Below are 26380 nucleotides of genomic sequence, written 5' to 3'. Positions count from 1 at the left end.
AATCTGCGGCTGGGCGTGGTGACTCACGCCTGTAATCCCAGCACTTTGGGAGGCTGTGGCGGGTGGATCACGAGGTCAGGAGTTTGAAACCTGCCTGGCCAGCATGGTGAAACCCCATCCCTACTAAAAATACAAAAATGAGCCGAGCGTGGTGGCATGTGCTTGTAGTCCCAGCTACTTGGGAGGCTGAGGCGGGAAAATCGCTTGACCCCTGGAGGCAGAGGTTGCAGTGAGCCGAGATCATGCCACTGTACTCCAGCCTGGGCAACAGAGCAAGAGTCCGTCTCAAAAAAAAAAAAAAAAAAAAAAAAGGAAAATTGCTTACTTAAAAGCAACAATTCAGGTATTTTTCAGCACTACAAGTTTTAGTTGGTTCTTGTATCTTCCATTTCTCTCTTCAGTATTTTCATATTTGCTTTAAATTATTTAACCTACTGCTGGGTGCGGTGGCTCACACCTGTAATCCCAGCACATTGGGAGGCCAAGGCGGGCAGATCACTTGAGGTCAGGAGTTTGAGACCAGCCTGGCTAATACGGTGAAACCCCGTCTCCACAAAAAATATAAAAATTAGCCAGGCATGGTGGCACACACCTGTAATCTCAGCTATTCAGGAGGCTGAGGCAAGAGAATTACTTGAACCCAGAAGGCAGAGGTTGCAACGAGCCAAGATCGTGCCACTGCACTCCAGCCTCAGCGATAGAGCGAGACTCCATCTCAAAAAAAAAAAAAAATCTTAAACTTACTTTTTCTGTTTTCATCTCCTTGTGTACTAAAATTCTATCACCTCAACTTTTTGTTTGTTTGTCTTTGTTTTTGTTTTTTGAGACAAGGTCTGACTCTATCATCCAGGCTGGAGTCCAGTGGTGCAATCTCGGCTCACTGCCATCTCCACCTCCCAGGCTCAAGCCATCCTCCCACCTCAGCCTCCTGAGTAGCTGGGAGTACAGGTGCACATTACCACGCCTGGCTAATTTTTGTATTTTTTGTAGAGACAGGGTTTCACCATGTTGCCCCGGCTGGTCTCAAACTCGTGAGTTCAAGTAATCCGCCCACCTTGGCATCCCAAAGTGCAGAGATTACAAGCATGAACTACTATACCAGGCGTAATCTCAACATTTTTACAGCTGTTTCTGTTGACTGATTTTCTTCTAACGAACCAGATTTTTCTGGGTTAAACTTTCCTACTTGTATGCATATCTAGCTGTCACAACATATAGTAAAGCCTGCTAGTAGGCCAGAAAAAAGGTAGGCAGACATAGGGCCTTCTCAGACACTGGTCATGTTCTACTTCTCTGAAGGACAGGTACACAGTGTTCCCTTTTGATCTTTAAACTACACGGAACTCTTTATCTGTACGCTGTAGTTCTTGAAAAACATTGTAAAAATTAGGCTGAATGCTTTGAAAAGATGCAGGCCAGGGGCAGTGGCTCAACCTATAATCCTAACAATTTGAGAAGTCAAAGTGGGAGGACTTCTTGAGGCCAGGAGTTTGAGACCAGCCTGGGCAACATACCAAGACCCCATATCCACAAAAAACTTTAAAAATTAGCTGAGCATGGTAGCATGTGCCTGTAGTCATAGCTACTCAGGAGGCTTACGTGGGAGGATAGCCTGACCATAGCACTTTGAGAATGCAGTCAGCTATGATGGCACCACTGCAATCCAGCCTGCACAACACAGTGAGACCGTCTCTACAAATACATAAATAATAAAAACAAAATAAGATACTAGAAAACTAAATTCAGCAACACATTAAAAAGATCATCATGAGCTGGGCATGGTGGTTCATGTTTGTAATCCCAACACTTTGGGAGGCTGAGGCAGGTGGATTGCTTGAGCTCAAGAATTCGAGACCAGCCTCAGCAACATGATGAAATCCCATGTCTACAAAAAAAAATACAAAAAGAAAAAAATTATCCTGGCCAGCTACTCAAGAGGCTGAGGTAGAAGGACTGCTTGAGCCCTGGATGTTGAGGCAGTAGCGAGCCAAGATCATGCCATTGTACTCCAGCCTGAGCAACAAAGTGAGAACCTACTTCAAAAAATAAATACACAGGCCAGGCACGGTGGCTTACGCCTGTAATCCTAGCACTTTGGGAGGCTCAGGCAGCTGGATCACAAGGTCAGGAGATCAAGACCATCCCGGCCAACATGGTAAAAACCCATCTCTACTAAAATACTAAAAAAAAAAAAAAAAAAAATTAGCCGGGCATGGTGGCATGCGCTTATAGTCCCAGCTACTCAGGAGGCTGAGGCAGGGGAATCGCTTGAACAGCCAACATTATATTTAATGGGGAAAAGTTGAAAGCAATTCCTGTATGAACTGAAACAAGACAAGGATGCCCATTTTCACTTCTATTCACCATCGTAAGAAATCAGGCAAGAAAAAAAAGCATCAAAATTGGAAAAGAGGAAGTCAAGCTGTCCCTGTTCGCTGATATAATCTGGTATCTAGAAAACTTTAAAGACTCCACAAAAAACACTTAGATTTGATAAATAAATTTGGTAAAGTTTCAGGACACAAATTTAACGTACAGAAATCAGTAGCATTTCTATACACCAATAACAATCTAGCGGAGGATAAAATCGAGAAGACAATCCCATTTACAATAGCTACAAAAACAATAAAATACATAGGAATACATTTAACCAAGGACGTGAAAGATGTCAATAAGGACAACTAGAAAACACTGATGAGAGAAATCACAGACGACACAAACAAATGGAAATACATCCCACGCTCACAGACTGGAAGAATCATATCATTAAAATGACTACACTTCCCAAAGCAATTAACAGATTCAACACACTCCCTATCAAATTACCATAATTTTTTGCAGAATTAGAAAAAATATCCTAAAATTCATATGAAACTAAAAAAGAGCCCAAATAACTAAAGCAATCCTAAGCAAAAAGAACAAAGCTGGGAGGCATCACACTATCTGACTTCAAATTATACTTCAAGGCTATAGTGACCAAAACAGCATGGTACTGGCATAAAAATAAGCATATAGTTCAAAGAAATGGAATAAAGAATCCAGAAATAAAGTCACACACCTAGATCCAACTGATCTTCAACGAAGTCAACAAAAATACACACTAGGAAAAGAACACCCTATTCAATAAATGGTACTGGGAAAATCAGGTAGCCAAATGCATAAGAATAAAACTGGACCCATACCTCTCACCAGATACAAACATAACTCAAGATGGTTTAAAGACCTAAATTTAAGATATGAAACTAGAAAAACCCTAGATAAAAAATTAGGAAAAACTCTCAGACTTCAAAAGGGTAAATATAACAAAAACAGACAGGTGTGGTGGCTCACGCCTATAATCCCAGCACTTTGGGAGGCTGAGGTGGGCAGATCACGAGGTCAAGAGATCGAGACCATCCTGGCTAACATGGTGAAATGCCGTCTCTACTAAAAATACAAAAATTAGCTGGGTGTGGTGGTGCACACCTGTAGTCCCAGCTACTTGGGAGGCTGAGGCAGGAGAATCGCTTGAATCTGGGAGGCGGAGGTTGCAGTGAGCCGAGATCACACCACTGCACTCCAGCCTGGTGACAGAGCGAGACTCCATCTCAATAAATAAATAAATATAGACCAGGCATGGTGGCTCACATCTGTAATCCCAGCACTCTGTCTAAGGCAGGAGGATTGCTTGAGCCTAGGAGTTCGAGGCTGCAGTGAGCTATGATCATACCGCTGCACTCCAGCCTGGGCAACAGAGTGAGAACCCATCGAAAAAACAAATCAATCAATCAATATAAAATAAATGGTGCTGGGAAAACTGGATATCCACATGCAGAAGAATGAAACTATATCCCTGTTTTTCACCATATGCAAAAGTCAACTCAAAATGGATTAAAGGCTTAAATATACGACCCAAAACTATGAAACTACAGATGAAAACATTAGGGAAATGCTATAGGACTACCTGGGCAAAAATGAATGCTTATTGGTAGCATATAAATTCAGAGTCAGGAATGATGGTGATGCCAAGCAACCACAGATTGTCCACATGGGTGGCAGAGATAGTGACACCTTTCTTTCCTTCTTTCCTTTTTTTTAGACAGGGTAGAGTGCAGTGGCATGATCACAACTCACTGCAGCCTCCAACTCCTGGCCTCAAGTGATCATCCCACCTTAGCCTCCGGAGTAGCTGAGACTACAGGTGCACTTCATCACACCTGGCTAATTAAACAATTTTTTTTTTTGTAGAGATGAAGTCGCACTATGTTCTCTAGGCTGGTCTCAAACTCCTGGGCTCAAGCAATCCTGCCGCAACCTCCCAAAGTGCTGAGATTACAGGTATGAGCCACTACATCCAGTCTCTTTAAAAAAAAAAAAAAAAAAAAAAAGTGCTCACAGGAGAAAAAAGTGACATTTTGCTTTCAGTTGGTTCAACATACACAAACTTTGTCTCATGCACAAAACTATTAAAAATATGCTATAAAATTACCTTCAGGTTATATGCATATGGCATATACAAAACAAATGAATTTATTTTCATTCATAAGATACCTTATTATGTATTAGCAATATTCAAAATTCAAAAAAAAATCCAAAATCTGAAACACTTCTGGTCCTAAGCATTTCAGATAAAGGATACTCAGCCTGTACCAGACAAAATGAAATTTACAATAAAAATTGTGATGACAGAAGGCTGAGATAGGTGGACTGCTGAAGCCCAACAGTTCAAGATTACTGTGAGCAGTGATCACACCACTACACTCCAGTCTCAGCAACAGAGCTAGACACCCCATTTCTAGAAAAAAAAAATTTAATAAGAAAATAGTTATGAGGCAAAGAAGGTCACTAAATATTGCAATAGTTCTTCAAGAAGACAATAATATAAACAAACCTAATAAGAGCACAACAAAATATATAAAGCTAAAAACTGACAGAATTGGAGAAACTGACAGAATTGGAGAAACTGACAGTTCTACAACAGTTAGAGACTTTAACAACTCACTTTGAATAATAAAGTAGACATAAGATCAATAAAGAAACAGAGTACTTACATAATACCATAAACCAACTAGAGCTAAACAAATATGAACACTCCAACCCATAAAAGCAGAATACACTTTTTTTTAAGTGCACTTAGAGGCTGAGGCAGGAGGTGCACTTGAGCCCAGGAGTTCGAGGCTGTAGTGAGCTATGGTCACGCCAATGCACTTTAGCCTGGGCAACACAGCAAGATCTCATCTCTATAAATATATAAATGAATGAGTGAATGAATGAATGAAAAAGAAAAGAGAACCCAGATCAATACCTTAAGCAAGCAGAAAAAGAAGAGCAAGCTGAATTCAAAGCTAGCAGAAGGAAGGAAATAAAGATCAGATCAGAGATGAACAAAACACGGAAGAGAAAAATAGAAAAAAATCAGTAAAACCAAAAGCTGTTTTTTTGAAAAGATAAAATTGACAAACATTTAGCTAGACTGACCAGGATTTTAAAAAAGCACTCGAATTACTAACTTCAGAAAGTAGAGACAATTCTGCATACCTTAAAAATGAAAAGATTTAGAATAATTTGTACACCAACAGACTAGATAATCTAGGTGATACAGACAGGGTCCTAGAAATACACAAAGTACCAAAACTGATTCAAGAAGAGAGAAAATCTAAACAAATCTTAGATTGAATCAACAGTCAAAAACCTCCTCAAAAAGAAAAGCCCACACTCACTTTGGCAGCACATATATTAAAACTGGAACAATATAGAGATCAGCATGGCCTCTGTGCAAGGATGACACGTAAACTTGTGACGCGTTCCATATTTTTTTTAATTAAAAAAAAAAAAGAAAAGCCCAAAAGCACAAGGCTTTACAGGTAAATTCTACCAAACATTTTTCTTTTTATTTTAAGACAAGGTTTCACTCTGTAACCCAGGCTAGGGTACACTGGCACCATTACAGATCACTGCAACCTTGAACCTTCTGGCTCAAGCAATCCTCCCACCTCAGCCTCCCGAGTAGTTGGAACTACAGATGCTGCTGCCAGGCCCAGGTAGTTTTTTTTTTATATATAATTTTTTAGTAGAGATAAGGTCTCACTATGTTGCATAGGCTAGTCTCAAAACTCCTGGCCCCAAGTGATCCTCCTGCCTCTCTCTACCTCTGTGTTGGGATTACCGGAGTAAGCCACCACACACAGCCCTACCAAACATTTAAAGAATAATTAACACCAATCCTCAAACTCTTTCAAAAAACAAGAGGCAAGACATGTTCTCACTCATAGGTAGGAATTGAACAATGAGATCACTTGGACACAGGGCGGGGAACATCACACACCGGGGCCTGTCGGGGGTCGGTACTGGGGGAGGGATAGCATTAGGAGAAATACCTAATGTAAATGACGAGTTGATGGGTGTAGCAAACCAACATGGCACATGTATACCTATGTAACAAACCTGCATATTGTGCACATGTACCCTAGAACTTAAAGTATTAAAAAAAAAAAAAAAAGAGGCAAGAATACTAACTCATTCTATGAAGGCAGGATACCTTACTACCAGGCGAAAACATCACAAGAAAATTATAGACAGAATATGCCTTATACACACAGATGCAAAAGATCCTAAACAAACTACTAGCAAATCCAATCCAACCGTATATTAAGAGGATTATATATTACAACAAACAGAATTATCCCAGGGATGCCAGGATGGCTCACTTTATGAAAATCAAGTAATACTGTGTTTTTTTGTTTTTATTTTTTAATGAGATGGGGTCTTACCTTGCTGCCCAAGCTAGTCTCAAACTCCTGAGCTCAAGTGATCCTCCTGCCTTGGCCTCCTAAAGTGCTAGGATTACAGGTGTGAGCCACTGCACCTGGCCCACTGCACTAATTGAATGAAGGAGAAAAATCATAATCATATGGCCATCTCAATTGATGCAAAAAGAAAAAAGCATCTGACAAAATCCAATACCCTTTCCTGATAAAAATCACTCAAACTATATATAGAAAGGAACTTCTTCAACATGACAAAAAGATTTTATAAAAAACACACACTTAAAACTATATTTAATCCTGAAAGACTGAAAGGTTTCCTCATAAGATCAGGAACAAAACAAGGATGCCTTCTTTTGCCGTTTCTATTCAACACTGTAATGCAAGTTCTAGCCAGAGCAATTAGGGGAGAAAAAGATGTACCCATCCAAATTGGAAAGGAAACTATAAAATTCTCTACTTGCAGATGACTTCATCCTATATATAGAAAACCTAAAAACAAACACACAAGCTATTAGAGCTAATATATAAATTGAGTACAGAATCAGTTTTATGTCTGTGTATATCTTCATATATACTAGTAATGTACAATCTGAAAATGAAACCAAAACAATTCCATTTACGATAGTATCAAAAAGAATAACATTACAGGTATGAGGCACCACATCTAGCCCACATACTTAGGAATAAATTTATCCAAGAAGGGATAAGAGTTGTACACTGAAAACTAGCAAACATTGGTGAAAGAAATTAAATGAGATCTAAATAAAAAGACGCCCTATGTTCATGGATTAGGAGAATCAGTATCGTTAAGACAGCAATATTACACAAACTGGTCCACAGATTCAACGCAATCCCTTTCAAAATCTCAATGGTCTTTGTTACAGAAATGGAAAAGCTGTTCCTAAAATTCATATGGAGACTTCTGCTCCAAGATGTAAAGGGCTTGGAAGCTGTCAATACCATCCTCACAAGGAAAACAAACAAAAATGAAAAAGCTGAAAAACAAGAACCCTCTTAGATCCATCAGAGAACTTAGGTCACAGGGCAAGCCACTGCCATATAAACTGGACAGAGAAGCATACACAAAGAATCACAGCTTTCCAGAAAAAAAAAAAAAAAAAAAGAAGCCCAGGAGCAAAAGCCTGCTGCTAGAGACCTTACTTTTTTTCACAAAACCTACAAGTAAGAAGAGAGTGGAATTAACTATTTAAATGGATGAAAGATGGCCAGTTGTGGTGGCTCATGCTTGTAATCCCAGCACTTTGGAGGCCTAGTGGGGTGGATTGCTTGAGTCCAGGAGTTCAAGACCAGCCGGGTCAACATGGAGAAACCCCATCTCTATTAAAAATACAAAAATTAGCCAGGCATGGTGGCAGGAGCCTGTAATCCCAGCTACTCAAGAGGCTGAAGCAGGAAAATCGCTTGAACTAGGGAGGTGGAGGTTGCAGTGTGCTGATATCGCGCCACTGCACTCATGCCTGGGGGACAGAGTGAGACTCTGTCTCAAAAAAATAAAATAAAGTGTTGAAAGGAAGAAAAAACCCACCAAACTAGAATTTGGTATCCAATGGCATTATCCTTCAAAAGTGAAGAAGAAATAAAGACCTTCTCAGATAAACAAGAACTGTGAGAATCTGTTGCCAGTAGACCTGCCTGACAAGAAATGTCAAAGGAAGTTCCTCACAGAAGAAGAAAGTATAGATAAAAAATTTGAATCTACATAAACAAGGAATGTTAGAGAAGGAAGAAATGAAGGTACAATCATATCTTACTTTTCTTAGTTTAAATTGTTTAGGTAACAATTTCTTCGAAATAATAGCGGCAATGTATTGCATGATTATAGGTTGTGGGTAAGTGAAATGAATCACAAAAATGTCATAAGGGACGGGAGGAAGAAACTGGGTATCCTGTTAAAGGGTACCCACACAAACCATAAAGTACAGTGTCATTTGAAAATGTAAATAAATTCCTTGTCAATGAATACTGCAAACCACAGGGCAATCAGTATAAAATTTTATTAGCCAAAACAATCTTCAAAAAGAAAAATAAAGTTAGAAGATTCACTTCCTGATTTCAAAATTACTACAAAGCTATAATAATTGCAATTGTGTGGTGCTGGCATAAGGACAGACATACAGATCAATGAAACAGAACTGAGTGTCCAGAAGGAAACCCATACATCTATGATCAAATGGTTTTCAACCAGGGTGTCAAGAGCATTCAGTAGAGAAAGAATGGTCTCTTCAACAAATGGAAACCCACATGAGAAAAAAAATTGACTTTTATCTTTTTTTTTTTTTTTTTTTTTCCTGAGACAGAGTCTTACTCTGTTGCCCAGGCTGGAGTGCAGTGGTGTGATCTCAGCTCACTGCAACCTCCACCTCTGGGTTCAAGTGATTTTCATGCCTCAGCCTCCCGAGTAGCTAGGATTACAGGTGAACGCCACCATGCCCAACTATGTTTTGTATTTTTAGTACAGACGGAGTTTCACCATATTGCTAGGCTGGTCTCAACCTCCTGACCTCAAGTGATCTGCCCACCTTGGCCTCTCAAAGTGCTAGAATTACAGGCATGAGCCACCACACCCGGCCTTGGACCTTTATCTTCACTGTATACAAAAATTAAGTCACAGTGAGACCCCAACTCAAAAAAAAAAGAAAAAAAGAAAAGAAAAACTCAGAGCCCAAAGGTCAACCTGCAACTACAGAGCTCCTAGGTTCTCTTTTTTCTGTTTTTTGAAACAGGGTCTCGATCTGTTATCCAGGCTGAAGTGCAGTGGTGCCATCTTGGCTCACCACAACTTCCACTTCCCAAGGCTCTGGGGACCCTCTCACTCAGCTTCCTGAGTAGATGGGACTATAGGCATGCACCACCACACCTGGCTAATTTTTGTGTTTTTTTGTAGTGATGGGGTTTCACCATGTTGCCAAGGCTGGTCTCAAACTCCTAGGCTCAAGGCATCCACCCACCTTAGCCTCCCAAAGTGTTGTGATTACAGGCATGAGCCACCCGGCCCATTTCTCTATTTTCTTTAACGCCTGCTTTAAATCTGCTGTTATTTTTCTGCTGATGTTGAGATAAAAACCACTGTTTGGATCCAACATTTTTTTTGTAAGCTGATAAGTTTATATTTATATCTCAAGGTTAGAGTTCTGAAGCAACAGCTATAGTATCTTTGTGTAGATGTATGTATGTATGCATATATACATGTATGTTGTTATGTGTTGTGGCCACAAGGTACCAAACTGTCTTACCAGTAAAGGAGAACTTGTAAATTAAGTATATAAGCTCAAATGATTTTCAAGTTCACAAGACGTAAGTTTTTAATAAATACACTGGCTTTAAAATTATTGGTTAAGGCCGGGCACAGTGGCTCACGCCTGTAATCCCAGCACTTTGGGAGGCCGAGACGGGTGGATCACAAGGTCAGGAGTTCAAGACCAGCCTGGCCAACATGGTGAAACTCCATCTCTACTAAAAATACAAAAATTGGCCGGGCGTGGTGGCCGTGTCTGTAATCCCAGCTACTTGGGCGGCTGAGGCAGGAGAATCGCTTGAACCCAGGAGGCAGAGGTTGCAGTGAGCCGAGACCGCACCACTGCACTCCAACCTGGTGACAGAGCGAGACACCATCTTAAAATTATTGGTTAAATAAAATTTCAAATGTCTTCAGAATTGTCAGCATACATTTTTGTCTAAATTTATTGATCAAACAGTTTCATATTTATCTCTGCTAGGTATTTTATGATGTTGAGGTTTGGCATGAAGATTATAAAACTACAAACCCAGCCCAAAACTGAATAATCTTTGTGTAGCATCATTATTTTTTTCCCCAAGACGGAGTCTTGCTCTGTCGCCCAGGCTGGAGTACAGTGGTACGCTCTTGGCTTACTGTAACCTCCACCTCCCAGGTTCGAGCGATTCTCCTGCCTCAGCCTTCCGAGTAGCTGGGATTACAGACACGTGCCCCCACACCTGGCTAATTTTTGTATTTTTAGTAGAGATGGGGTTTCAGCATGTTGGCCAGGCTGGTCTCGAACCCTTGACCTCGTGATCCGCCCACCTAGGCCTCCCAAACTGCTGGGATTACAGATGTGAGCCACCACGCCCAGCCCAGTATTATTATTTTGCTTTTGAGATAAGATCTCACTCTGTCACTCAGGCTGGAGTGCAGTGGCATGATCACGGCTCACTGCAACCTTGACCTCCTGGGCTCAAGCAATCTTCTCACCTCAGCCTCCTTGAGTAGCTGGGACTACAGGCATGTGCCACCATGCTAGGCTAATTTTTTTTTCTTTTTTTTGAAACAAGAGTCTTGCTCTGTTGCCCAGGCTGGAGTGCAGTGTGTGATCTCAGCTCACTGCAATCTCTACCTCCTGGGTTGAAGCAATTCTCATGCCTCAATCTCCTGAGTAGCTGGGATTACAGACGTGTATCACCATGCCTGGCTAATTTTTGTATATTCAGTAGAGACGAGGTTTTGCCATGTTACCCAGGCTGGTCTCATGTGACCCACCTGCCTCAGACTCCCAAAGGGCTGGGATTACAGGCGTGAGCCACTGTACCCAGCCTAATTTTTTAATTTTTTTGTAGAGATGGGGTCTAACTATGTTACCCAGACTGGTCCCGAACTCCTGGGCTCAAGCAATCCTCCTGCTTTCATTTCCCAAAGTGCTGAGATTGCAGACATGAGTAACTGCACCTGGCTGTTTGTGTAATTTTTGATAACTAAGGCATGTAATATTGTTGATTTAATGAAAACAGCTAAATCCTGAGTTGTCAGCCAAATAAAAAATTATTTAATCTTAAAGTTCTTACCTAAGTAAACACCTAATATTCACAGTCTATAAAAACAGTTAACAGGGAAATAACTTTAAATAACTAGCTTTGTATAATATCACAGTTTGTATAAATAATGTAAATAATGTAAGTAAACTACAGAAAAATAATACAGCCGGGTGCAGTGACTCATGCCTGTAACCATGGCAATTTGGGAGGCCGAAGTGGACATCTTGTTTTTCACCCAGGCCAGAGTGCAGTGGCACAATCTTGGCTCACTGCAATCTCCATCTCCCAGGTTCAAGCAATTCTCCTGCCTCAGCCTCCTGAGTAGCTGAGACTACAGGCATGCGCCACCACGCCTGGCTAATTTTTTGTATTTTTAGTAGAGACAAGGTTTCACCATGTTAGCCAGGCTGGTCTCGAACTCCTGACATCGTAATCCGCCCACCTTGGCCTCCCAAAGTGCTGGGATTACAGGCTTAAGCCACTAACACCTTTAGTAATTAGGGAAATATAAACTGTTACTAACATCTTTAGTGATTACAGAAATATAAATCAAAATTACAATGAGATACCACTTCACACACATTAGGTGGGCTATAACTAAAAATAAAAATAAGGCTGGGTGTAGTGGCTCACACCTGTAATCCCAGCACTTCAGGAGGTTGAGGAGGACAGATCACTTGAGCCAAAGAGTTCGAGACCAGCCTAGGCAACATGATGAAACCCCATCTCTGCCAAAAACACAAAAAATAAGCCAGGTGTGGTGGAGCATGTCTGTAGTCCCAGCTACTTAGGAGGCTAAGGTGGGAGAATTGCTTGAGCCTGGGAGGAAGAGGCTGCAGTGAGCCGAGATCACGCCACTGAACTCCAGCTTGGGCTACAGAGCAAGACCTTGTCTCAAATAAATAAATAAGGCCCGGCGCAGTGGCTCATGCCTGTAATCCCAGCACTGTGGGAGGCCAAAGCGGGTGGATCACCTGAGATCAAGAGTTCAAGACCAGCCTGGCCAACATGGTGAAACCCCATCTCTATTAAAAATACAAAAAATTCGGCCGGGCGCGGTGGCTCACGCTTGTAATCCCAGCACTTTGGAAGGCCGAGGCGGGCGGATCACGAGGTCAGGAGATCGAGACCACGGTGAAACCCCGTCTCTACTAAAAATACAAAAAATTAGCCGGGCGTGGTGGCGGGTGCCTGTAGTCCCAGCTACTTGGAGAGGCTGAGGCAGGAGAATGGCGTGAACCCGGGAGGCGGAGCTTGCAGTGAGCCAAGATTGCGCCACTGCACTCCAGCCTGGGCAACAGAGCGAGACTCCGTCTCAAAAAAAAAAAAAATACAAAAAATTAGTCAGGTCTGGTGGCACGCGCCTGTAATCCCAGCTACTCGGGAGACTGAGGCAGGAGAATTGCTTGAACCCAGGAGGCAAAGGTTACAGTGAGCCGAGGTCATGCAATTGCACTCCAGCCTGGGCAATAAGAGCAAAACTCCATCTCTAAATAAATAAATAAATAAATAACAAAGTAACAGATGTTGCTGAGGACGTAGAGAAATTAGGCTGGGCGCAGTGGCTCACACCTATAATCCCAGCACTTTGGGAGGCCGAGGCAGGTGGATAATTTGAGATCAGGAGTTCGAGACTAGCCTGACCAACATGATGAAACCCCACCTCTACTAAAAATACAAAGAATTAGCCAGACAGCCGGGCATGTTCACTCACATCTGTAATCCCAGCACTTTGGGAGCCAAGGCAGGCAGATCACAAGGTCAGGAGTTTGAGACCAGCCTGGCCAACATACTGAAATCCCATCTCTACTAAAAATACAAAAATTAGCCAGGCATGCTGGCACATACCTGTAGTCCTGGCTACTCGGGAGGCTGAGGCAGGGGAACTGCTTAAACCCAGGAGGCGGAGGTTGAAGGGAGCCAAGATCGCGCCATGCACTCCAGCCTGGGCTACACAGCAAGACTCCATCTCAAAAAAAAAAGGTCATGCATGGTGGCATGCGCCTATAATCTCAGCTACTCAGGAAGCTGAGGCACGAGAATCACTTGAAGCTAGAAGGTGAAGGTTGCAGTGAGCCGAGATCACGCCACTGCACTCCAGGGCAACAGAGCATGACTCTGCCTCAGAAAAAAAAAGGATGAAATTAGAACCCTCTACACTGCTGGTGGGAGTGTAATATGGTACAGCCAGGGTTGAAAACAATTTGGCAGTTCCTTTAAAAATAAAAGGTAAAAGAATTACTGCATGACCCAGGTACATACCCAAAAGAACGGAAAAAAGGTATTCAAACAAAAACTTGTACATCAGTGTTCACAGCAGCACTATTCACAATGCCAAAAGGTAGAAAAACCAAAATGCCTAAGAATAGATAAACAAATATAGCATAGCCATACAATGAAATATTATTCAGCCATTTAAAAAAAATGAAGTACTGGCTGGGTGTGGTGGCTCACACCTGTAATCCCAGCACTTTGGGAGGCCGAGGCGGGCAGACCACAAGGTCAGAAGTTCGAGACTAGCCTGGCCAGCAGAGCGAAACCCTATCTCTACTAAAAATACAAAAAACTAGCCGGGCGTGGTGGCAAGCGCCTGTAATCCCAGCTACTCGGGAGGCTGAGGCAGGAGAATCGCTTGAACCCAGGAGGCAGAGGCTGCAGTGAGCCGAGATGGAGCCATTGCACTCCAGCCCAGGCAACAGTACAAGACTCCATCTCTTAAAAAAAAAAAAAAAAAAGTACTTTGGGATTACTTATCCCAGAGGATATTTTTTAAAATGAAGTACTTATACATGCTACAACATGGATGAACCCAGAAAACATAAGGCTAAATTAAAGAAATAGACACAAAAAGTCACATATTATATGACTCCACTTCTGTGAAATACAAAGAATGAGTAAACCCATACAGAAAGAAATCAGATTAGTGTTTTGCAGGAGTTTCAGGGAGGGAGGAGCAGAGAGTAACTGCTTAATAGGTATGAAGTTGTGGCTGAGCGTGGTGGCTCACACTTGTAATCCCAACACTTTGGGAGGCCAAGGTGGGCACATCACCTGATGTCAGGAGTTCAAGACCAGCCTGGCCAACACGGTGAAACCCCGTCTCTACTAAAAATACAAAACTTAGCCAGGTTAGGTGGCGGGCACCTGTAATCCCGGCAACTTTGGAGGCTGAGGCACGAGAATTGCTTGAACCTGGGAGGCAGAGGTTACAGTGAGCCGAGATGGTGCCACTGCATTCCAGCCTGGATGACAGAGGGAGACTCCATCTCAAAAAAAAAAAAAAAAGTATGAAGTTCCCTTTTCGGATGACGAAAATATTTTGGAGAGAGTTTATGGTTGTACAACATTGAAAATGTACCAAATGCCACTAAATCGTGCACTTTACAATGGTTAATTTTCTGTTATATAAATTTTACCTCAATAAATAAGAGGATGCTCTGATAGCATCTTATGAAAGCAATTACCCAAACATGAAGTATTTTACTACTTATTACCTCCCAATTAAAACAAAGTAACACTGAAATTTTTTTTGTTTTGTTTTTTTGAGACGGAGTCTTTCTCTGTTGCCAGGCTGGAGTGCAGTGGCGTGATCCCAGCTCACTGCAACCTCTGACTCCTCGGTTCAAGTGATTCTCCTGCCTCAGCCTCCCGAGTAGCTAGGATTACAGGCATACGCAACCACGTCCAGCTAATTTTTATATTTTTAGTAGAGCCGGGGCTTCACCACGTTGGCCAGGATGGTCTCAATCTCCTGACCTCATGATCTGCCCACCTCGGCCTCCCAAAGTGCTGGGATTACAGGCGTGGGCCACAGTGCCCGGCCTGAAATATTTATTAAACTGTCATTTATTTATTTTGTTGGTTGGCTGGTTGGTTTCAGAGACATCTTGCCCTGTCACTCAGGCTGGAGTGTAGTGGCATGATCAGATCTCACTGCAGCCTCAAACTCCTGGGCTCAAGCAATCCTCTTGCCTCAGTCTCTTGAGTAGCTGAGACTACCAGCTCGTGCCATGACACCTAGCTAATTTATTTTTTATTTTTTTATAGAGACAGAGTCTTGCTATGTTGCCCAAGCTGATCTTGAACTCCTGGCCTCAAGTGATCCTCCATAAGCCACCACACTCGGCTTAAACTGTCTTAAGACTAAGATGCTTAGAGAGGGAAAAGTGGTATTACAGTAAGCTCCTTGGGCATGACTTACAGACTATTTACTCTAAAATCTAAAAGACCCTTTTTAAAAGCGGGATGAGGTGACTCTTCTAATTTAGTCAGCATGAGCAAGAACAAACAAAACCTACAAACTCAACTATGGAAAGTTACTTCGAACTTTATACTGAAAAAGCACTATATAAAAATTTCCATCGGTTATTCCTCATGGTCACTTTTACAAGATGGTTTGTTCCCAACTGGCTAAATGACTTCCCTTGTTACCCACTGTATGCACTATTTCCCTTCCGACAGTGACATCCCCTTGCTCTCTGTCAAGTAGGATTAAAACTTTTCAGACTCAAGTATTTTTCTTTTTCTCGTGGCTCTCCAGATATTATTAGCTATTTCTTCAAGAGGCTTTAGAGGCAGAGATTCTTGAGCTTGACATCCTGGCTCCACCACATACCAGCAGTGTGAACTTCAGAAGTAACCTTCCTTTCTCTGCCTCATTTGCTGATCTGTAACACTGGAATAGCCACACTTCAGTGGCTTGCTGTGAGAATAAAATGCATTTAACATGCCATTTGTTATGTAAACTCTCAATTGCCATCACTATTATTAGTATTATATTTTCTCACTAATACTTCCCTAGAACAAGCCTTTACTGCTGCTAGATTATATCCACTAGATCATGTCTGCATTTCCTCAACCAGCTCACTTCATATTTTTTAGTAATCCAAAGTATTATGCAGATCACCATCAGATTTACCTTGAATACATACAGATACTTCCTGTTACTCTCTAGCTTAAGAACCTTTAATGTGGTGATGTCCATCTCATGTCATCCAAGGATAAAGCAACCCTTGTTTATCCCAGCTTGGCTCTTGGTCTGTGCCCATGGCTGGTTCGTGCCTTGGATACATGGAAAATAAGGAAATTACTAAAAAATAAAAATTAAAAATCTTCCATGGATCCCTGCTTATGAGCACATCAAATCTAATTTCCTCTGCCTAACTTTCATTATCCTCTCTTAACAGCAGTTCCCAAACTTTGAGTGTACATCAAAATCATCTGGCATGCTTGTTAAAATACAGATTGCTGGACCCCAGTCCAGAGTTTCCAATTCAGTAGGTATGGCAGCAGGGCCTTAAAATCTGCATTTATAATAAATTTCCAGGAGATGCTGCTGCTGCTGCTGCTGGTCAAGAAACCACATTTTGAAAAGTACTATTCTATCTTGACCAGCCTGACTAACGTGGAGAAATCCCATCTCTACTAAAAATACAAAATTAACCAGGCGTGGTGGCGCATGCCTGAAATCCCAGCTATTTGGGAGGCCAAGGCAGGAGAATCGCTTGAACCCAGGAGGCGGAGGTTGCAGTGAGCTGAGATCGTGCCATTGCACTCCAGCCTGGGCAACAAGAGCGAAACTCCATCTCACACACACACACACACACACACACACACACACCAAGAGCGAAACTCCATCACAAACACACACACACACACACACACACACACACACACACACACACACAGAGGACTCTTCTAAAATAGACCCCATTCTGCCTCCGTAGGCTTATTTCTCCTTCCTCCCCACCTAGCACACACTGCTTTGGATTAATCTTTTCACAGACTGTGGCCAATTCTCCCACCCTGTGCTGGCCTAGCACACTTTCTTGCTTTTCCAAATCAAACCCAGCCTTTAAGCCTGTGATTCTTAACACTGCCTGCACATTACAAACATCTGGGAAAGCTTTTAAAAACTGCAGATGCACCTCAGCCGAGATTCTGATTCATCTGATTTTTGATTAAGTTTTCCCAAGTGATTCTAAGGAGCAGTCAGAGTTGAGATCCACTACTTTAACTTTAATCTCCTTCCTGTCAGAATTGTGAATACTCACTGGATTTTCTCCCCTCTAAATTACTGTAATGTTGACAGATTAGATCAAGTTTTTGCTTCATTACATATCTGTGTTCTTCTCTACCTTTCATTTTAAGTCTTGTTTCTTTCAACTTGAAATTGAAGATATAGTCTATATCTTCAATTTCTATATTACCACAGCTCTAGTATGGTGATGAGTACACAGTAGAAACTGATTATTTCTTCACTGATTGTGAGTTCAAATTAGAATTCAGAGCCTTAAAATATTTTTTGGCATATTATTTTGACAAAGCCTTAAAATATTTCTAAGCTATTGAATTCAGCAAATTATATTCCTTTCTTTTTAAATATGGTTCTGCAACAAACTCATTTTGTTATGGTGAATCATTTAGCCCCTTCCTTCCCCAATAAATAAATTGGAAAGAAAAATAGTAATGTATAAAAATGCTTTAAGCCGGGCGCGGTGGCTCACGCTTGTAATCCCAGCACTTTGGGAGGCCGAGGCGGGCGGATCACGAGGTCAGGAGATCGAGACCACGGTGAAACCCTGTCTCTACTAAAAATATAAAAAAATTAGCCAGGCGTGGTGGCAGGCGCCTGTAGTCCCGGCTACTAAGAGAGGCTGAGGCAGGAGAATGGCGTGAACCCGGGAGGCGGAGCTTGCAGCGAGCCGAGATTGCGCCACTGCACTCCAGCCTGGGCGACAGAGCGAGACTCCGTCTCAAAAAAAAAAAAAAAAAAATGCTTTAAAAAATAATAAAATGAATAATAGCATTGTAAGTGGCTTCACAGTTGCTTCCTTAGAGCAAATGGCCTTTTCTAAATCCATTAAAGACTGTTTCAAAACAGTTAAAACAGAATCAAAGCACACATATTTAAAGATGCTGAAACTCTGAATAGTTCTGATTTGTTTTCTCAACAGATGTGCATCCTTCAAGCCCTGAATTCACCAGATGCATATTAAATTAATCTGTACTTTTAGTTTTTACATAACACTCTACTCTAGTTTTATAAATACACCACATGAAAGCAGAATTCCATTGTTGCTTTATGGCATTAAATATTAACAGATTATCTCTGCTGTGCAAAAAATACATTAAGATTCATTTTAATGCAGCCAAATGTGTGTTCATTAAATATAGGCTATAATAACTTCACCATTATTTTTAAATTGGCTGATTTCTATCTGGAATGTGAAACATAATAAATTTGCTCATAAAAATCCAGTGACACCTGGTACCTGAAAGAAATATACACATTCCAATTATAAGAAATACTTAATTTAAGTCCACTTAAACCTCCTGGAAAATTTACTTATAAATCCATAATTTCTTCACTAACTGCAATGAAAAAATTAGCACAGTTATATCAGAAATAAGACTACACTGGGAGTCAGGCCTGAATTCCAGTGTGACTCATTAATTAGCTGTACAATCTTGAGCAAGTCACTTAGCCTCTCTGCACTTAAGTAGTCTCAGCTGTAAAATGAAAGGGTCTAACTAGACCATCTCCATATTTTCTTTTAGCTTTATGATTTCATAATCTATGAAACTCAAGAAACATAGCATTAACCAGATGGATCCCTTAAAGACAAAGTGAGCTTTCATATTGATTGATTTGGAGATAATGTATCTCTGGAGAATCTAAGTGCTTTCACACAGACAGTTCCTTTAGTTGACTTATTTAACTCGGTGAAAAAGCAAACAAAACTCACCAAACACAGAGTTATTAAACAATTTTTGCATCATACCCTAGATGGCCAGAATATTTAGATGTCATTATACCAATTATGGTTAAAATGTTTTAGAAAACAGAAGCTGTTCTAGAAGTACAGGACAGGACAGTTATAAAGCCAAGTGAGGCCAGGCACGGTGGCTCACGCCTGTAATCCTAGCACTTTGGGAGGCCGAGGCGGGCAGATTGCATGAGCTCAGGAGTTTGAGACCAGCCTGGGCAATATGGTGAAACCCCGTCTCTACTAAAATACGGAAAAAAAAAAAAAAAAAAAAAAAAATAGCTGGGCGTGGCAGCATGTGCCTGTAGTCCCAGCTACTTGGGAGGAAGCAGAATTGCTTGAACCCAGGAGGCGGAGGTGCAGTGAGCTGAGATGATGCCACTGCACTCCAGCCTGGTGAGAGAGTGAGACTGTGTCTCAAAAAAATAAAAAAATAAAAAATAAAGCCAAGTGAAAGAGGATTCTAGCTAACAATTAGTACTTAGGCTACATGAGAATAAAATGTCTCAGGACAGCATTCTATTACTTTTAGAATCAAGATTCTCAGCCTGAGGCAGAATTGAAAATATTCAGGAAAGTACAGCAGTACCCATGGAAGCGCTTCCTACTCAGTTTTTGCCAGCTCAAGGTTCTGGATAGTCTTCAACAAGTGTAATAAGCAGCAGCAAACACTAGAGAGGGTGATCAAAATCTGTATAGTTGAAACCCTTCGCAACAATAAAACCCAAGTGGCAAAGGCTCTTGTCCTTAGTGACAGTTGAAAAATTCTGCATTTAAATATCCTATCAAGTCCCTTTACAACCTGAAACTATCACATGACAGTGCCACATTTAGCTCATACTTTCTAATACTCTAATACATGTATGAAATAATTAAGCACTTGTCAATTAAGACCTAATGACCTAAAATCAATCTTCTTGAAAGGGAAAACCACACTCTGAACAATGCTTCTAATTACATTCGAGAAGGTTAGGAAACTCTCATTTAAAAATAACTCCCACAAATTATTTCATTTGTTTTAGTTTCTTTTTTTTTTTTTTTTGAGATGGAGTCTTGCTCTGTCCCCCAGGCTGGAGTGCAGTGGCGCGATCTCGGCTCACTGCAAGCTCCGCCTCCCGGGTTCATGCCATTCCCCTGCCTCAGCCTCCCGAGTAGCTGGGACTACAGGCGCCCGCCAATACGCCCGGCTAATTGTTTTTGTATTTTTAGTAGAGATGGGGTTTCACCGTGTTAGCCAGGATGGTCTCGATCTCCTGACCTCGTGATCCGCCCGCCTCGGCCTCCCAAAGTGCTGGGATTACAGGCTTGAGCCACCGTGCCCAGCCTGTTTTAGTTTCTTTAAGAACATCCTTATTAACACTTGCAGAATAGAAAAGAAAAACTTATTTTTTTTGAGATGGAGTCTCACTCTGTCACTAGGCTGGAGTGCAGTGGTACGATCTCGGCTCACTGCAACCTCCTACTCCCTGGTTAAGCGATTCTCCTGTCTCAGCCTCCCGAGTAGCTAGGACCACAGGCACGCGCCACCACACCCAGCTAATTTTTGTATTTTTAATAGAAACGGGGTTTCACCTTCTTGGCCAGATGGTCTTGATCTCCTGACCTCGTGATCTGCCCACCTCAGCCTCCCAAAGTGCTGGAATTACAGGTGTGAGCCACTGCACCCAGCAGAAAAAATTTGTATAAACCAATTGGTCATGACTGGATGCAGTGGCTCACACTTACAATCCCAGCACTTTTGGAGGCAAAGGTGGGCAGATCAGGAATTCAAGACCAGCCTGGGCAATATAGTGAGACCTCATCTCTGTTTATTTTTTTTAATTAAAAAATAAATTAAAAAAAAAAATTGGTCACCCATGTGCATGCATATACACATATTACTTACACCTTTCAAGAAAAAAAAAAACTAACTTAACCCTTATAACTAAATGTAAAATACAAAACTATACAAAAAATTCTTGAAGATAAATAGGAGAAAACGTAAGTGACCTTGGGTTTGGAAATGAGTTTTTATTTTATTTATTTATTTATTTATTTATTTTGAGACATAGGTTTGCTCTTGTTGCCCAGACTGGAGTACAATGGTGCGATCTCAGCTCACTGCAAATTCTGCCTCCCAGGTTCAAGTGATTCTCCTGCCTCAGCCTCCTGAGTAGCTAGGATTACAGGCGCACACCACCACACCCAGCTAATCTTTGTATTTTTAGTAGAGACGAGGTTTCACCACATTGGCCATGCTGGTCTCGAACCCCTGACCTCAGGTGATCTGCCTGCCTTGGTCCCCCAAAGTGCTGAGATTACAGGTGTGAGCCACCACACCTGGCTGGAAATGAGTTTTTAGATAAAACACTAAAAGCATTATCAATGAAAGAGAAGATGTTAACCTGGACCTTATTAAAATTAAAAACTTTTGCACTATGAAAGGCATTATTAAGAGAATAAAAAGACAAGCCACAGACTGGAAAAAATATTTGCAAAAAAATACCCGATAAAGGATTTGTATCCAAAATACACAATGACCACTTAAAACTCAACAAGAAGCAAACAACCTTATTTTAAAATGGGCAAAAGACCTGAACAGATACCTCATCCAAAAAGATACAGAAATGTTATTTTTTTTTTTTTTTGAGATGGAGTCTCGCCCTGTTGCCCAGGCTGGAGTGCAGTGGCACGAACTCGGCTCACTGCAAGCTCCGCCTCCCGGGTTCACGCAATTCTCCTGCCTCAGCCTCCTGAGTAGCTGGGACTACAGGCGCCCGCCACCATGCCCAGCTAATTTTTTGTATTTTTAGTAGAGACGGGGTTTCACTGTGTTAGCCAGGATGGTCTCTATCTCCTGACCTCGTGATCTGTCCGCCTTGGCCTCCCAAAGTGCTGGGATTACAGGCGTGAGCCACCGCGCCCGGCCAGAAATGTCAAACATACGAAAAGATGCCCAACATCATAGAGAACTGCAAATTAGGCCGGGCACAGTGGCTCATGCCTGTAATCCCAGCACTTTGGGAGTCCAAGGCGGGCGGATCACGAGGTCAGGAGATGGAGACCATCCTGGCTAGCACGGTGAAACCCCGTCTCTACTAAAAATACAAAAAATTAGCCGGGCGCGGTGGTGGGCACCTGTAGTCTCAGCTACTTGGGAGGCTGAGGCAGGAGAACGGTATGAACCCGGGAGGCGGAGCTTGCAGCAAGCGGATATCACACCACTGCACTCCAGCCTGGGTGACAAAGCGAGACTCTGTCTCAAAAAAAAAAGAGAACTGCAAATTAAAATGAGATACTACTACATATCTATTAGATAATGAATAAAATACAAAAAAAAATGACAATACCAAATGCTAGTGAGGATGTGAAACAATGGGAAATCTCATTATTCATTACTCGTAGGAATGCAAAATGGTATAGCCACTTTGGGAAACAGTTTGACAATTTCTTACCAAATTAAATAGTCTTACGATATGATCCAGCAATCACACTCCTGGGTATTTACTCAAAAGAGCTGAAAACGTTTAATGATAGAAAAACCTACACATGTATGTTTATACCAGCTTTATTCATCATTATCAAAAACTAGAAGCAACCAAGATGTCCTTCAAATGGTGAAGGGATCAACAAATTGTGGTATATCTATACAATAGAAAATTATTCAGCAATACCAACTGGGTATGGTGGCTTGCACTTGTAGGCCAAGCTACTCTGGAGGCTGAAGCAGGAGGATCGCTTGAGCCCAGGAATTCAAGGCCAGCCTGGTCAACATAGCAACACTCCGTCTTAAAAAAAAAAGAAAGAAACAAGGAAAGAAGGAAGGAAGGAAGGAAAAAGAAAAGAAAAGAGGAAAGAAAAATTATCCTGCAATAAAAAGAAATGAGCTATGAAGCTACAAAAAAACATGAAGAGGCCGGGCACAGTGGCTCATGCCTGTAATCCCAGCACTTTGGGAGGCTGAGGCGAGCAGATCACGAGGTCAGGAGATCGAAACCATCATGGCCAACATAGTGAAACCCGGTCTCTACTAAAATACAAAAAATTATCCAGGAATGGTGGCATGTGCCTGTAATCCCGGCTACTTGGGAGGCTGAGGCAGGGGAACGGCTTGAACCCAGAAGGCGGAGGTTGCAGTGAGCTGATATCCTGCCACTGCACTCCAGCCTGGCGACAGAGCAAGACTCCATGTCAAAAAAAAAAGACATGAAGAACATTCAATGCATATTGCTAAGTGAAAAAAAAAAAAAAAAAACAGTCTTAAAAAGCTCTATGTTATATGATTCTAACTACATGACATTTTGGAAAAGGCAATACTATAGAGACAGTAAAATGGTCAGTGTCTGCCAGTAATTCAGGGAGGAGAGGAGGGATGTAAAGCACACAAGATTTTTAGGGTGGTGAAACTATGTGTAGGAAACTGTAATGGTGGATACATGTCATTATGCACTTGTCAAAACCCACAGAATGTACAATGCAGAGTGAACCTTAGTGTAAAACAGATGCTATAGTTAACAATAATGTATCAGTATTATTTCATTAATTGTAACAAATGTACCACACTAATGCAAGATGTTAATAATAGGGAAAACTGGGGGATGGAGGGGAGAAGCACACTGAACTCTATGTACTATCTGCTCTCTTATTACAGAAATCTAAAAGTATTCTAAAAAAAAAAATTAATGAAAAAAACACAATAGGGCATATGCAATCTCAAAGAGTAAATATTGCCACTGTAGACTACAGAAATTCTAGCAAAGTGAAAACAAAATTAAGAGATTTTAATCCCCTTGCCTTTTCCTGGCATTAGTCATTTCTCTCTGCTCACCAGCACCCACATCAGAGAGTGACCTCTAGGAAATGGAAAAGAACTCCAGCTGGGAAGCGGATTGATCACAGCTGTGGTTAGCAATTTATCCTAAAGCTAAAATGAGATCTGGTGATTATCATAGACACTCAAACACCAAAAAAAGGAAGAAAAGAAAAAAATTTCACATCATTCATTATGGCCAACAGAGAAATTAAAGTGTATTTTAAAACATATTGGCAAGGCGTGGTGGCTCACGCCTGTAATCTCAGCACTTTGGGAGGCCGAGACGGGCAGATCACCTGAGGTCAGGAGTTCGAGACCAGCCTGGCCAATGTGGTAAAACCCCGTCTCTACTAAAAATACAAAAAATTAGCTGGGCATGGTGGCGGGCACCTGTAATCCCAGCTACTCAGGAGTCTGAGGCAAGAGAATCGCCTGAACCAGGAATGTGGAGGTTGCAGTGAGCCGAGATCGTGCCACTGTACTCCAGCCTGGGCAACAAGAGCGAAACTCCACCTCAAAAAGAAATGTATAATTTCTTCAGAAGTCGTAACCCCTTTATAGGTAAGGATTAAATGTATAAAACAGAAACATGGGGAATGTAGCATTTTGATGGGGACATCAAACTGCAGCTCTCTGACAGACTTACTCGGCACCCAGGCTTCTCCCCTTTCGTGGCAAGGGCAATGGCTACCTGTTCACCCTACATCTCTGGACAAGGCAAAAACTAAGAGAATATCCCTATACCCAGTATACTCACACCTCCAATGTGATGGGTGAGAGATTATTAAAGAATAATTCCCATCCCTAGCACCCCAACCCCCACTATAACTACACTGCCCACTTGGAGCTTCTGGGTGAGGGACAGACTACATTAGTGTGGGGACAGTCCATCTGTCTATCTCATCAGAACATTCCTGCTGCAGACAAAGCATGGCTTCTCTTCTATCCAGATGGGTCTCTCTTTAGGCCATTTCTGGGATACCACACTAGTGCTATTTCAGTTTCTCTGAGATGACTGAGTCTTTCTGGTCCGCTAAGTTAAGGTTATAACCTTAGCAAGTTTGGTCTCTTACAGTTTAGTAACCCAAAAGCCTGCCCTCAGAATTTATTAAGATCCAAAATGAACCTAGCATGGTTCATTTTGTAATCCCAGCTACTCAAGAGACTCAGGTGGAAGGATCACTTGAGCTCAGGAGTTCAAGACCAGCCTGAGCAACACACTGAGACCCTCGTCACCAAAAATTAAAAAAAAAAAAAAAAATTAAAATTAAAAAAATCCCAAATGAAAAGTGCCAACTATGTGCACACATTTAGATGAAAACTAAGCAACTGGCACACAGGGTAAGATAAAATCCACTACTGAAAGAGTAAATTTAAGTAAGCTTGTTTTAAGTTAAAAATCCTCAGAAGAAGCTTCTCTTCTGGTTTTAAGACATCAAGTGAATAAAGATTTAATCTAAAATATCTTTTTATCAATTTTCTAAGCAACTTCCACCAACAAGTGGACTATGTTAAATACCACTTATAAAAATGGTTTTATCAGCTGGGCGCGGTGGCTCACGCCTATAATCCCAGCACTTTGGGAGGCCGAGGCGGGCGGATCACAAGGTCAGGAGATCGAGACCATCCTGACTAACACGGTGAAACACCGCCTCTACTAAAAATACAAAAAGAAAAAAAATTAGTCGGACGTGGTGGCACCTGCAGTCCCAGCTACTCGGGAGGCTGAGGCAGGAGAATGGTGTGAACCCGGGAGGCGGAGCTTGCAGTGAGCCAAGATCGCACCACTGCACTCCAGCCTGGGCGACAGAGCGAGACTCTGTCTCCAAAAAAATAAATGGTTTATCAAGTGAACAGTGAGAATTAAAGATGTATGAAGTTACCATTCATATAGTTTGAAATAACAATTAACTTTAAACAATATCTGTCATCATCCTGTATAACTCAATATTAAAATGCAAGATCTTTGGTTACATGTTCACTGATAGAGCTGATATTATATAACCTAAATCTACTGAGGATTTTTATTTTTACAAAATAATCTGATGAACTCAAAGCCATAAAACATAAAAGGGGTTGGGAGAGAAGGAATCTGAAACAGATGGCATCTAAATTTTTTTTCCTGAGTCCATCTTGAACACAATCCCAATAATGTCAAAATCCAATTTTGCTCTCCAAATAAGTAATCTCCACAACTTAAAATGGTAATTCTGAAGTAAATTCATTCTTTTTTTTTTTTTTTCCTCTCAGCTTCTCAGAGCTTCTATATTGGGCAGAAATGAGTA

The 26380-nt window shown here is 41.5% G+C and overlaps 1 protein-coding gene, 1 non-coding gene and 1 pseudogene across 17 annotated transcripts in view; 2 read left to right on the top strand and 1 right to left on the bottom strand.

Moving 5' to 3' along the window:
- Nucleotides 1-26380, bottom strand: part of CSNK1G1 (casein kinase 1 gamma 1) — a 235182-nt gene that overhangs the window by 185393 nt on the left and 23409 nt on the right. The gene's annotated exons all lie outside the window — the stretch shown is intronic.
- LOC116482658 (U6 spliceosomal RNA) lies at nt 5696-5795 on the top strand (annotated as a pseudogene).
- Nucleotides 16479-16608, top strand: LOC116482797 (small nucleolar RNA SNORA48). Its single transcript, XR_004252061.1, has one exon. It is a non-coding gene; the product is annotated as a small nucleolar RNA SNORA48 (small nucleolar RNA).

Source organism: Hylobates moloch, unplaced genomic scaffold, assembly GCF_009828535.3.
Source record: "Hylobates moloch isolate HMO894 unplaced genomic scaffold, HMol_V3 SCAFFOLD_14, whole genome shotgun sequence".
Classification (NCBI taxonomy): Eukaryota; Metazoa; Chordata; class Mammalia; order Primates; family Hylobatidae; genus Hylobates; species Hylobates moloch.
Note: the sequence above shows the minus strand (reverse complement) of the source record. Positions and strands in the feature narration are given on the sequence as shown.